General features: G+C 38.9%; 1 pseudogene; it reads left to right on the plus strand.

Annotated features, from left to right (window-relative positions):
- The first annotated feature begins 404 nt into the window (after positions 1-404).
- The window catches only part of LOC127636931 (scavenger receptor cysteine-rich domain-containing group B protein-like), a 23,104-nt pseudogene continuing 9,323 nt past the window's right edge, over positions 405-14,185 (plus strand).

Here is a 14,185-nt window from a genome sequence, read left to right on the forward strand (position 1 = left end):
ACAATCTACTGTAAGAATCTATTAAATGCAAAGATAGACTACACATAGTGTATTGTTTTTCTCAAACACATACAGTAAATGCATCACTATAAAGAAGTGTGAAGCACAATTTCTATTTTTACAAAACCTTTAAACCATACAGACCTCCCAGCACAGCGTCATGAACAGTGAGAATTGATCTGTGCCCTAACGACAGACTCACAGGCGGTCTGCCCTCATGTCAATACATGTCTATACAGAACTGCCTGCAGGCTGACACATTGTTGTTGTTGATGTTGTTAGTGTGTATGTGTGTGTGCTTTTCTCACATAATGTACTATGGAGAGAAATGATCCAATCACTGATGAGCAGACTCAGTAGTAGCCTAGATACTGTGGTAACCTGGTATTGTGAGGTCTGTCGGTCCAGAACTACTATAGAGAGAAGAGAGACCAAATACATCTTTAAAAACAGCCAGAGAAAAATAACATATGGGACATTGGCATACAGCAATAATAAGACTGTGACTGTCTGTGTTGTAGGTGTCCAGGTGGATCCATTCTGCCATGAAAGGCCAGCGTGTATCAGATGGTGTGCGCAGACGCTGGATATCTGCCGCCTGTATCCTCACCTGCCTACTGGCATCACTGCTAATACTAGCCTTCATCGTGATTCTTCAATTTGGTGAGTGAAAACGACCGTTTTTGAGTGCGTAGCTTCATAGATACAGCAGCCCCAAAAAGTAGTTGTTCATTTATGCATTAGGCAGACGCTTTTATCCAAAGTGACTTACAGAGCCCTTATTACAGGGACAATCCCCCCGGAGCAACCTGGAGTTAAGTGTCTTACTCAAGGACACAATGGTGGTGACTGTGGGGATCAAACCAGCAACCTTCTGATTACCAGTTATGTGCTTTAGCCCACTACACCACCACCACTTATGTCACTCTTAAAACTGTCAGGATATAGGTTAAGCCAGGACTAGTAGGAAAAGATGCATTTTGAGTAGTTTTTTGAAGACAGAGAGTGAGTCTGCTTCACGGATGGAGTTGGGAAGGTCATTCAATCAACGTGGTATGATGAAGCTGAAAGTCCGGGAAAGTGTTTTGGTGCCTCTTTGTGTTGGTACAACAAGGCGACGTTCCTTAGCCGACCGCAGGCTTCTGGCGGGAGTGTAGATCTGCAGAAATGATTTTAGGTATGTTGGAGCAGACCCAGTGACTGTTCTGTATGCAGCATCAGAGCCTTGAATTTAATACGTGCATCAACCGGCAGCCAGTGGAGAGAGATGAGGAGGGGTGTAACATGTGCTCTCTTATGTTCATTAAAGACCAGACGTGCTGCTGCATTCTGGATCATTTGCAGAGGTCTTGTGGCAGGGAGTTCTGCAATGAGAGCGTTACAGTAGTCCGGTCTAGAGATGACATGTGACTGAATGAGCAGTTGTGAGGCATGTTCAGAGAGGAAGGGTCTTATCTTCCTGATGTTGTAGGGTGTAAATCTACATGATCTTGCGGTCTTTGAGATGTGGTCCATGAAATTTAGCTTGTTATCGATGGTCACCCTTAGATTTCTGACCGTTTAAGAAGGCGATATTTACAGCCAACCCAGCTGAAGGGTGATGTTGTGTTCAGCAGCAGGGTTGGCTGGAAAGACGAGGAGTTCGGTCTTGGCTAGGTTGAGTTGCAGGTGGTGTTCCTTCATACAGGCCGAGATGTCTGCCAGGCAGGCAGAAATTCAAGCGGTCACTGCGGTGTTGTTGGGCTGGAACGACATGGTATGAGAAACCATGTGCCTGGATGATGGGTCCCAGTGATGTTGTGTATATAGAGAAGAGAAGTGGCCCAAGCACTGAGCCCTGCGGTACCCCAGTAAGTAACTGATGTGGCTTGGACATCTCACCTCTCCACGCTACCATGAAGGACTTACCTGAGAGATAGGAGTTAAACCAGTCAAGCACAGTTCCTCTGATGCCCAGAGTAAAGAGGGTGGAGAGTAGGATCTGATGTTTGACTGTATCAAAGGCTGAAGAAAGGTCCAGCAGAATCGGATGATCTGGATTCAGCTTTCGCCTGTCTCAGTGACTCAGTGACAGACAGGAGGGCAGTCTCAGTGGAGTGTCCACTTTTGAGACTTATTGTCATCCAGCAGCTTGTTCTGTGAGAGATAGGCAGAGATTTGATTTCAAGTGTTTTTGCCATGAATGGCATGAGAGAGACTGGTCTGTAGTTTCTATCTGTGTGGGGTTAAGTGCAGGTTTCTTCAGCAGTGGGGTTACTCGAGCCTGATTAAATGTAGTGGGGAAAGTGCTTGTAAGTAGAGACGTGTTGATCATGTGTGTAAGTGCAGGTAGGATGGACGGAGAGATGGCCTGGAGAAGGTAAGGAATGGGGTCAAGGGAACAGGTGGTGGGGTGGTTGGAGAGGAGGAGTTTAGAGACCTCAGTGTTAGTCAGAGGAGAGAATGTAGAGACAGAAGTGTTGCATACTGACGACAACTGTTTGATGGGGTGTGGTGCTGTGAATGTATTGCTGATGGTTGTAACCTTATTAGTAAAAAATGTGGCGAAGACTTCTGCTGTCAGTGATGTGTCAGGTGGTGGTGGGGGAGAGCAAAGCAGTGACTGTCTGTTGTGACTTGAACCCGATTGAGATGCTGTGGCAGGACCTTAAACAGGCAGATCATTCACCAATGTGTCTTCACTAAAGCAGTTCTGCAAAGAAGAGTGGGCCAACATTACTCCACAGCGTTGTGAAAGACTAATCTCGATTTATCGGAAGCGTTTGGTTGCAGTTGCTGCTGTTAAAGGAGGCACAACCAGAATATTAAGTTTAAGGGGGCAATTAGTTTTTCACATGGGTGATATAGGTGTTGGATAGTCAGCAGAAAGGTAAACCATTCCTGCAAAAAAGTCCCTTTGGCAAACAAAAAATAATCTTTTGATTGAGTTAAAGTTCACTTACAGATCTTGAGGTTCTTAATGAGATTGAACGTAGACTGTAAAAACTGTTTATCATTTTAATGGGAAAAAAATGCAAAATGGTGCAGTAGAAACGTGTGATTTATGTAAAACAATGTTTCTTAGATATAAAAAGTATGAATTGCTCTATAGTTAACAGTGAAGGTTTAGATTGTGTTTAAAAAAAACAATAATTGTACTTTTACAGTTAACGTTATTGAAAATTATAATGAACAATAATAATCAGGCGTGTCCAGCAGTCCCTGCGTGACCCATCATTTGTTATATTTTCATAAAATAGTTATCTTTTATTTAATTTTTTTACATCAGTTATGTACATTGGTGTGTTTTATGTTTAATTTTATGTTGTTAAGTTGATGTTGGCCATTGCTCCAAAAAAATTTTTTATTTTTAGTAACAGTTTATGGTTTATGTTTAATTTTCTTTTGGTCTTATATATATATATATTTTTTTTTGTGTGTGCAGATCATCTCAAACTTAGGCGAAGATCATTTACCAGTAAGTATTATTACAAATCATTTTTACATCAATTCTCGTACTGTATGCAGTGCTAATGTAATGCTATTAGTAATCTTGCACAGTTACTTTTGTATTAATTAGTGGTGTGCGTGCTAATGCAACCATTACTATTACTATTCTCATATATACTAAAGGGTTTGTGAACAAACCCCAAACACAATGTATTAAACTTCAGTGTGTACTGTCAGTCGTCCTGCACATTTGTCCCACAGACATGAACGATATCTCAAATCATGTGGCTTGTTGTGGCTACTCCTTTTCAAAAAGATTGACGTCTGATGGTCGATAAAGCAAATAAATCCCATAGACTTCCACTGAAGGTAGGACCCTAGTCAAGTCTAGGGCAATCAACCAGAACACTTTAACAACCACAAAGCAATGTGCTAAAACTACTCAGAACACCCTAGCAACCACATCCTATAGCAACACCCTGGAAATCACCCAGAACCCTTTAGCAACCACACAGCAACATGCTAAAACTACTCAGAAAACCCTAGCAACCACATCTTATAGCAACACCCTGGAAATCACCCAGAACCCTTTAGCAACCACACAGCAACATGCTAAAACTACTCAGAACACCCTAGCAACCACATCTTATAGCAACACCCTGAAATCACCCAGAACCCTTTAGCAACCACACAGCAACATGCTAAAACTACTCAGAACACCCTAGCAACCACATCTTATAGCAACACCCTGGAAATCACCCAGAACCCTTTAGCAACCACACAGCAACATGCTAAAACTACTCAGAACACCCTAGCAACCACATCCTATAGCAACACCCTGGAAATCACCCAGAACCCTTTAGTAACCACACAGCAACATGCTAAAACTACTCAGAAAACCCTAGCAACCACATCTTATAGCAACACCCTGGAAATCACCCAGAACCCTTTAGCAACCACACAGCAACGTGCTAAAACTATTCAGAACACCCTAGCAACCACATATTATAGCAACACCCTGAAATCACCCAGAACCCTTTAGTAACCACACAGCAACGTGCTAAAACTACTCAGAACACCCTAGCAACCACATCTTATAGCAACACCCTGAAATCACCCAGAACCCTTTAGCAACCACACAGCAACATGCTAAAACTACTCAGAACACCCTAGCAACCACATCTTATAGCAACACCCTGGAAATCACCCAGAACCCTTTAGCAACCACACAGCAACATGCTAAAACTACTCAGAACACCCTAGCAACCACATCTTATAGCAACACCCTGGAAATCACCCAGAACCCTTTAGCAACCACACAGCAACGTGCTAAAACTACTCAGAACACCCTAGCAACCACATCTTATAGCAACACCCTGAAATCACCCAGAACCCTTTAGCAACCACACAGCAACGTGCTAAAACTATTCAGAACACCCTAGCAACCACATATTATAGCAACACCCTGAAATCACCCAGAACCCTTTAGCAACCACACAGCAACGTGCTAAAACTATTCAGAACACCCTAGCAACCACATATTATAGCAACACCCTGGAAATCACCCAGAACCCTTTAGCAACCACACAGCAACGTGCTAAAACTATTCAGAACACCCTAGCAACCACATATTATAGCAACACCCTGGAAATCACCCAGAACCCTTTAGTAACCACACAGCAATGTGCTAAAACTACTCAGAACACCCTAGCAACCACATCTTATAGCAACACCCTGGAAATCACCCAGAACCCTTTAGCAACCACACAGCAACGTGCTAAAACTATTCAGAACACCCTAGCAACCACATATTATAGCAACACCCTGGAAATCACCCAGAACCCTTTAGCAACCACACAGCAACGTGCTAAAACTATTCAGAACACCCTAGCAACCACATATTATAGCAACACCCTGGAAATCACCCAGAACCCTTTAGCAACCACACAGCAACGTGCTAAAACTATTCAGAACACCCTAGCAACCACATATTATAGCAACACCCTGGAAATCACCCAGAACCCTTTAGCAACCACACAGCAACGTGCTAAAACTATTCAGAACACCCTAGCAACCACATCTTATAGCAACACCCTGGAAATCACCCAGAACCCTTTAGCAACCACACAGCAACGTGCTAAAACTATTCAGAACACCCTAGCAACCACATCTTATAGCAACACCCTGGAAATCACCCAGAACCCTTTAGCAACCACACAGCAACGTGCTAAAACTATTCAGAACACCCTAGCAACCACATCTTATAGCAACACCCTGGAAATCACCCAGAACCCTTTAGCAACCACACAGCAACGTGCTAAAACTATTCAGAACACCCTAGCAACCACATATTATAGCAACACCCTGGAAATCACCCAGAACCCTTTAGCAACCACACAGCAACGTGCTAAAACTATTCAGAACACCCTAGCAACCACATATTATAGCAACACCCTGAAATCACCCAGAACCCTTTAGCAACCACACAGCAACGTGCTAAAACTATTCAGAACACCCTAGCAACCACATCTTATAGCAACACCCTGAAATCACCCAGAACCCTTTAGCAACCACACAGCAACATGCTAAAACTACTCAGAACACCCTAGCAACCACATCTTATAGCAACACCCTGGAAATCACCCAGAACCCTTTAGCAACCACACAGCAACATGCTAAAACTACTCAGAACACCCTAGCAACCACATCTTATAGCAACACCCTGGAAATCACCCAGAACCCTTTAGTAACCACACAGCAACATGCTAAAACTACTCAGAACACCCTAGCAACCACATCTTATAGCAACACCCTGGAAATCACCCAGAACCCTTTAGCAACCACACAGCAACATGCTAAAACTACTCAGAACACCCTAGCAACCACATCCTTTATTGACAAACGGCACTTACTAGTTGGCTGAAAATAGATGTTGCACTCTAATATTGTTTGATCTGTATGAAAACAAATGCTTCAAATGTGCAGAATAGGTGACTTAAGTCACATGCCTGGGACATGAACGGGACTAATGTTACAGTGACATTAACATCAACAAGCAGAGAAGCCTGTGAATTGATCTAAATGGGACGTGTTAGTTAAAAGCCTCTTTTGTGCCTTTATGAGATGCTGAAATCCTACACCATTGATTCATGGTTACACACAAACGTATCAATACTTCAACAAACCCTCAAGTGAAAGTGCCCAATGTGTCCGTGGATGGAAGGGAGGACTGGGCTTGTGCTAGAGGAAGTAATCTAGGGCACATGTCTGGCCAATCTTGAATATTGGCAAATTCAAACATGATTTTGCAGATATATGTACCAAGCAGAAGTATTGATCAGGTTCACCACTCCATCAGTTTGTTCACTGGATTTGATCTGTTGTTGTTGTTGTTGTCCCACACATATTTCTGTGCATAGTTCTGTTCTACAGACTCTGGAACCACAGACTGAGCAGAATTGTCTTTGCTGAGTCTAGAATTACAGGAAAATAGATGTAGTAGATATAGAGGCTGTAGGGATGGAGGGCCAAGAACCTCCTTTCAACAAATAATTTGACCAAAATGGTTGTGTTCTCTCTCTCCCATTTCTTCTCACAGCCAATAACACAAGATCCGTCTCAATGACAACACCGTCTCAAGGTGAGCGTTTTCTGAGCAGCTCTTTCTCACTCTTTCTTACCTGACCCAAATATCTTTGTACCCCAAGAGAAGACAGGTTGCCTACTGGCAGAAACTCAGGGACAGCAAGAGAAACATAAAGAACAAATCATAATGGCCTCCAAAGCACAAGAGAAGAAAGGTCACTTAAACACTTCTTCCTCTATGCCTTGTCATCTCTCTCTCTCTCTCTCTCTCTCTCTCTCTCTCTCTCTCTCTCTCACTCTCACTCATTTCTTGGAGTCATATTTAGACTGATTATTGTGCCTTAAGTTAAAGGGGATTAGGGACATTCTTACTGGGTTTATTTCATGATTATACTAGAGCCGTGCTGGTCTGATTTACTCATTCAGTAACACACACTGAGTCAGAAGAGCTCCTCACATGTGCTTCACTGTGACCTTCAGCTGAGCTAAAACTACCAAAAAGTACTTCGGCAATACCATCCTTTATTTGGACATGTCCCAATGGTAATGCCATGTTTTTGGACATAATGTACATGTATCATGATAATATCATGTTTTCATGGATCAATACCATGTTTTTGGTCATGTATCATGATAATACCATGTTTTTGGACATACTGTACATGTATCATGATAATACCATGTTTTTGGACATGTATCATGATAATACCATGTTTTTGGACATACTGTACATGTATCATGATAATACCATGTTTTTGGACATGTATCATGATAATACCATGTTTTTGGACATACTGTACATGTATCATGATAATACCATGTTTTTGGTCATGTATCATGATAATACCATGTTTTTGGACATGTATCATGATAATACCATGTTTTTGGACATACTGTACATGTATCATGATAATACCATGTTTTTGGTCATGTATCATGATAATACCATGTTTTTGGACATGTATCATGATAATACCATGTTTTTGGACATACTGTACATGTATCATGATAATACCATGTTTTTGGACATGTATCATGATAATACCATGTTTTTGGACATGTATCATGATAATACCATGTTTTTGGACATACTGTACATGTATCATGATAATACCATGTTTTTGGATCATGTATCATGATAATACCATGTTTTTGGACATACTGTACATGTATCATGATAATACCATGTTTTTGGACATACTGTACATGTATCATGATAATACCATGTTTTTGGACATGTATCATGATAATACCATGTTTTTGGACATACTTTACATGTATCATGATAATACCATGTTTTTGGTCATGTATCATGATAATACCATGTTTTTGGACATGTATCATGATAATACCATGTTTTTGGACATACTGTACATGTATCATGATAATACCATGTTTTTGGTCATGTATCATGATAATACCATGTTTTTGGACATACTGTACATGTATCATGATAATACCATGTTTTTGGACATACTGTACATGTATCATGATAATACCATGTTTTTGGTCATGTATCATGATAATACCATGTTTTTGGTACATGTATCATGATAATACCATGTTTTTGGACATACTGTACATGTATCATGATAATACCATGTTTTTGGACATACTGTACATGTATCATGATAATACCATGTTTTTGGACATGTATCATGATAATACCATGTTTTTGGACATACTGTACATGTATCATGATAATACCATGTTTTTGGACATACTGTACATGTACCATGATAATACCATGTTTTTTGGACATGTATCATGATAATACCATGTTTTTGGACATACTGTACATGTATCATGATAATACCATGTTTTTGGACATACTGTACATGTATCATGATAATATCATGTTTTTGGACATGTATCATGATAATACCATGTTTTTGGACATACTGTACATGTATCATGATAATACTATGTTTTTGGACATACTGTACATGTACCATGATAATACCATGTTTTTGGACATGTATCATGATAATACCATGTTTTTGGACATACTGTACATGTATCATGATAATATCATGTTTTTGGACATACTGTACATGTATCATGATAATACCATGTTTTTGGTCATGTATCATGATAATACCATGTTTTTGGACATGTATCATGATAATACCATGTTTTTGGACATACTGTACATGTATCATGATAATACCATGTTTTTGGACATACTGTACATGTATCATGATAATACCATGTTTTTGGACATGTATCATGATAATACCATGTTTTTGGACATACTGTACATGTATCATGATAATACCATGTTTTTGGACATGTATCATGATAATACCATGTTTTTGGACATACTGTACATGTATCATGATAATACTATGTTTTTGGACATACTGTACATGTATCATGATAATATCATGTTTTTGGACATGTATCATGATAATATCATGTTTTTGGACATGTATCATGATAATACCATGTTTTTGGACATACTGTACATGTATCATGATAATACCATGTTTTTGGTCATGTATCATGATAATACCATGTTTTTGGACATACTGTACATGTATCATGATAATACCATGTTTTTGGACATACTGTACATGTATCATGATAATACCATGTTTTTGGTCATGTATCATGATAATACCATGTTTTTGGACATACTGTACATGTATCATGATAATACCATGTTTTTGGTCATGTATCATGATAATACCATGTTTTTGGACATACTGTACATGTATCATGATAATATCATGTTTTTGGACATGTATCATGATAATATCATGTTTTTGGACATGTATCATGATAATACCATGTTTTTGGACATACTGTACATGTACCATGATAATACCATGTTTTTGGTCATGTATCATGATAATACCATGTTTTTGGACATACTTTACATGTATCATGATAACACCATGTTTTTGTACATACTGTACATGTATCATGATAATACCATGTTTTTGGACATACTGTACATGTATCATGATAATACCATGTTTTTGGACATACTGTACATGTATCACAAACCAAGTTTTTGGACCCATATGATGATAATACTATGTTTTGTTTTTACATGTATCATGGTAATACCATGTTTTTGGACATACTGTACATGTATCACAAACCAAGTTTTTGGACCCATATGATGATAATACTATGTTTTGTTTTTACATGTATCATGGTAATACCACGTTTTTTGGACATGTATCATGACAATACCATGTTTTTGGACATACTGTACATGTACCATGATAATACCATGTTTTTGGACATGTATCATGATAATACCATGTTTTTGGACATACTGTACATGTATCATGATAATACCATGTTTTTGGACATACTGTACATGTATCATGATAATATCATGTTTTTGGACATGTATCATGATAATACCATGTTTTTGGACATACTGTACATGTATCATGATAATACCATGTTTTTGGACATACTGTACATGTACCATGATAATACCATGTTTTTGGACATGTATCATGATAATACCATGTTTTTGGACATACTGTACATGTATCATGATAATACTATGTTTTTGGACATACTGTACATGTATCATGATAATATCATGTTTTTGGACATGTATCATGATAATACCATGTTTTTGGACATGTATCATGATAATACCATGTTTTTGGACATACTGTACATGTACCATGATAATACCATGTTTTTGGACATACTGTACATGTATCATGATAATACCATGTTTTTGGACATGTATCATGATAATACCATGTTTTTGGACATACTGTACATGTATCATGATAATACCATGTTTTTGGACATGTATCATGATAATACCATGTTTTTGGACATACTGTACATGTATCATGATAATACTATGTTTTTGGACATACTGTACATGTATCATGATAATATCATGTTTTTGGACATGTATCATGATAATATCATGTTTTTGGACATGTATCATGATAATACCATGTTTTTGGACATACTGTACATGTATCATGATAATACCATGTTTTTGGTCATGTATCATGATAATACCATGTTTTTGGACATACTGTACATGTATCATGATAATACCATGTTTTTGGACATACTGTACATGTATCATGATAATACCATGTTTTTGGTCATGTATCATGATAATACCATGTTTTTGGACATACTGTACATGTATCATGATAATACCATGTTTTTGGTCATGTATCATGATAATACCATGTTTTTGGACATACTGTACATGTATCATGATAATATCATGTTTTTGGACATGTATCATGATAATACCATGTTTTTGGACATACTGTACATGTATCATGATAATACCATGTTTTTGGTCATGTATCATGATAATACCATGTTTTTGGACATACTTTACATGTATCATGATAACACCATGTTTTTGGACATACTGTACATGTATCATGATAATACCATGTTTTTGGACATACTGTACATGTATCATGATAATACCATGTTTTTGGACATACTGTACATGTATCACAAACCAAGTTTTTGGACCCATATGATGATAATACTATGTTTTGTTTTTACATGTATCATGGTAATACCATGTTTTTGGACATACTGTACATGTATCACAAACCAAGTTTTTGGACCCATATGATGATAATACTATGTTTTGTTTTTACATGTATCATGGTAATACCACGTTTTTTGGACATGTATCATGACAATACCATGTTTTTGGACATACATCATGGTAAAACCCTGTTTTTGATATACCTGATGGTAATATCATGTTTTTGGACATGTATCACAGTAATACCATATTTTTTTTTACATGTATCACATGCATCATGGTAATACCATGTTTTTTGCATCATGTTTTTATTTGTGTATTATGGCAATACCATGTTTTTAGAAATGTATCGTGGTAATACCAGTTTTTTGGAAATACATCATGGTAGTGTTCTGTTTTTGGACATGTATCACATGTCCACATGTTTTGGACATGGAAATACCATGCTGTTCTTTGACGTAAATTGGAGGGCCATGTTAATGCCATGTGGGATTGGTGGTGGTGTAGTGGGCTAAAGCAAATAACTGGTAATCAGGAGGTTGCTGGTTCGATCCCCACAGTCACCACCATTGTGTCCTTGAGTAAGGCACTTAACTCCAGGTTGCTCCGGGGGGATTGTCCCTGTAATAATTGCACTGGAAGTCACTTTGGATAAAAGCGTCTGCCAAATGCATAAATGTAAATGTAAATGTAATGCCATGGTACATGTATCAATTTGTTTATATTTCAGTACCATGCAATAACAAAGTACAGTAGTACAATCAGATAAAATCACTGCACCTCAATGTTGCCACAGTACACTTTTTAAGGAAAAATAACACACATGGAAAACACAAGAAATAAATATAGTTCCATATAAAAGCAGTTTTGCCTAAAGTCCTTATAAGAACATTAGTTTTCTTACAGTGTGACATGACTTGCCTGCTCTTCTTCCACATCAAACCTTCAGTGCGGCTGGTGAATGGCAGAAACCAGTGTGAGGGGCGTGTGGAGGTGCTCCATAGCGGCACATGGGGGACGGTGTGTGATGACGACTGGGACATGGTGGATGCTAATGTGATTTGCCGGCAGCTGGACTGTGGACTTGCCGTGGCCGTGGGGAGCAGCTCCAGATTTGGACAGGGTTCCGGCCCAATTCTGCTGGACAATGTGGACTGTAAAGGTGGAGAAATGGACTTGAGTCAATGTGGGAATCAGGGATGGGGGATCCATAACTGCTACCACTATGAAGATGTGGCTGTTACCTGTAGAGGTATGCTGAGGGAGCAGTGACACTTACATTCTGAAAGACTGTTTCCTAAATGATGTAAGCTTTGTAGATTCTTCATGTAACTTCTGGGAGATAATTGTGATAGCTACACAAATCCAGCTTGCTGTTATTGGGTTAATAACTTACTAGATTACTAAATAATAACTAGCTTAATGTTAAAACCATTAAGATTCAAGTCAATGATAAATTCTCTCTCTGATGCAGGCAAACATGTTAATGTTGTTGAGTCTCGAGCAGGCCTAGAGCCAGCTACATCATCCCGTCTGATCTCTGGAATGAGTAAGTTACACACACACACACACACACACACACACACAAATGAACACACACACACACACACACACACAAGAACACACACACACGAACACACACACACACACACACATAAATGAACACACACACACACACACACACACAAATGAACACACACACACAAGAACACACACACACGAACACACACACACACACATACACACACAAACACGAACACACACACACACACACAAACACACAATCACACACAAACACACAATCAAATACACACACACACACACACACACACAACACACACACACACATACACACACACACACACACATACACACACAAACACGAACACACACACACACACAAACACACAATCACACACAAACACACAATCAAATACACACACACACACACACACACACGAACACACACACACACACATACACACAAACACACACACACACACAAACATACACACGCATGCACAAACACAAACACACACACACACAAACATACACACACACTAACACAAACACACACACACTCACAAGCACACAACATAATCACACAATCACACACAAACACACAATCAAATACACACACACACACACACAAACGAACACACACACACAACACACACACAAGCACACAACATAATCACACACACACATACACACACAAACACAAACACGAACACACACACACACAACATAATCACACACACACAAACACACAATCACACACAAACACACAATCAAATACACACACACACAAACAAGAACACACACACACACACATACAAACACAAACACACACACACACACACACAAACACACACAAACATACACACACACACAAACACACACATACGCGCGCACACACACACACATAAACATACACACACACACACACAAGCACACAACATAATCACACACACACAATCACACACAAACACACAATCAAATACACACACATGAACACAAAAACACACAATAACATACACACAAACAAACACACAATCACACACAAACACACACAAACACACAATCAAATACACACACATGAACACACATCACACAATCACATACACACACACACGAACACACAAACAGGTACACACA

The sequence above is a fragment of the Xyrauchen texanus genome, chromosome 4 (assembly GCF_025860055.1).
Source record: "Xyrauchen texanus isolate HMW12.3.18 chromosome 4, RBS_HiC_50CHRs, whole genome shotgun sequence".
Classification (NCBI taxonomy): domain Eukaryota; kingdom Metazoa; phylum Chordata; class Actinopteri; order Cypriniformes; family Catostomidae; genus Xyrauchen; species Xyrauchen texanus.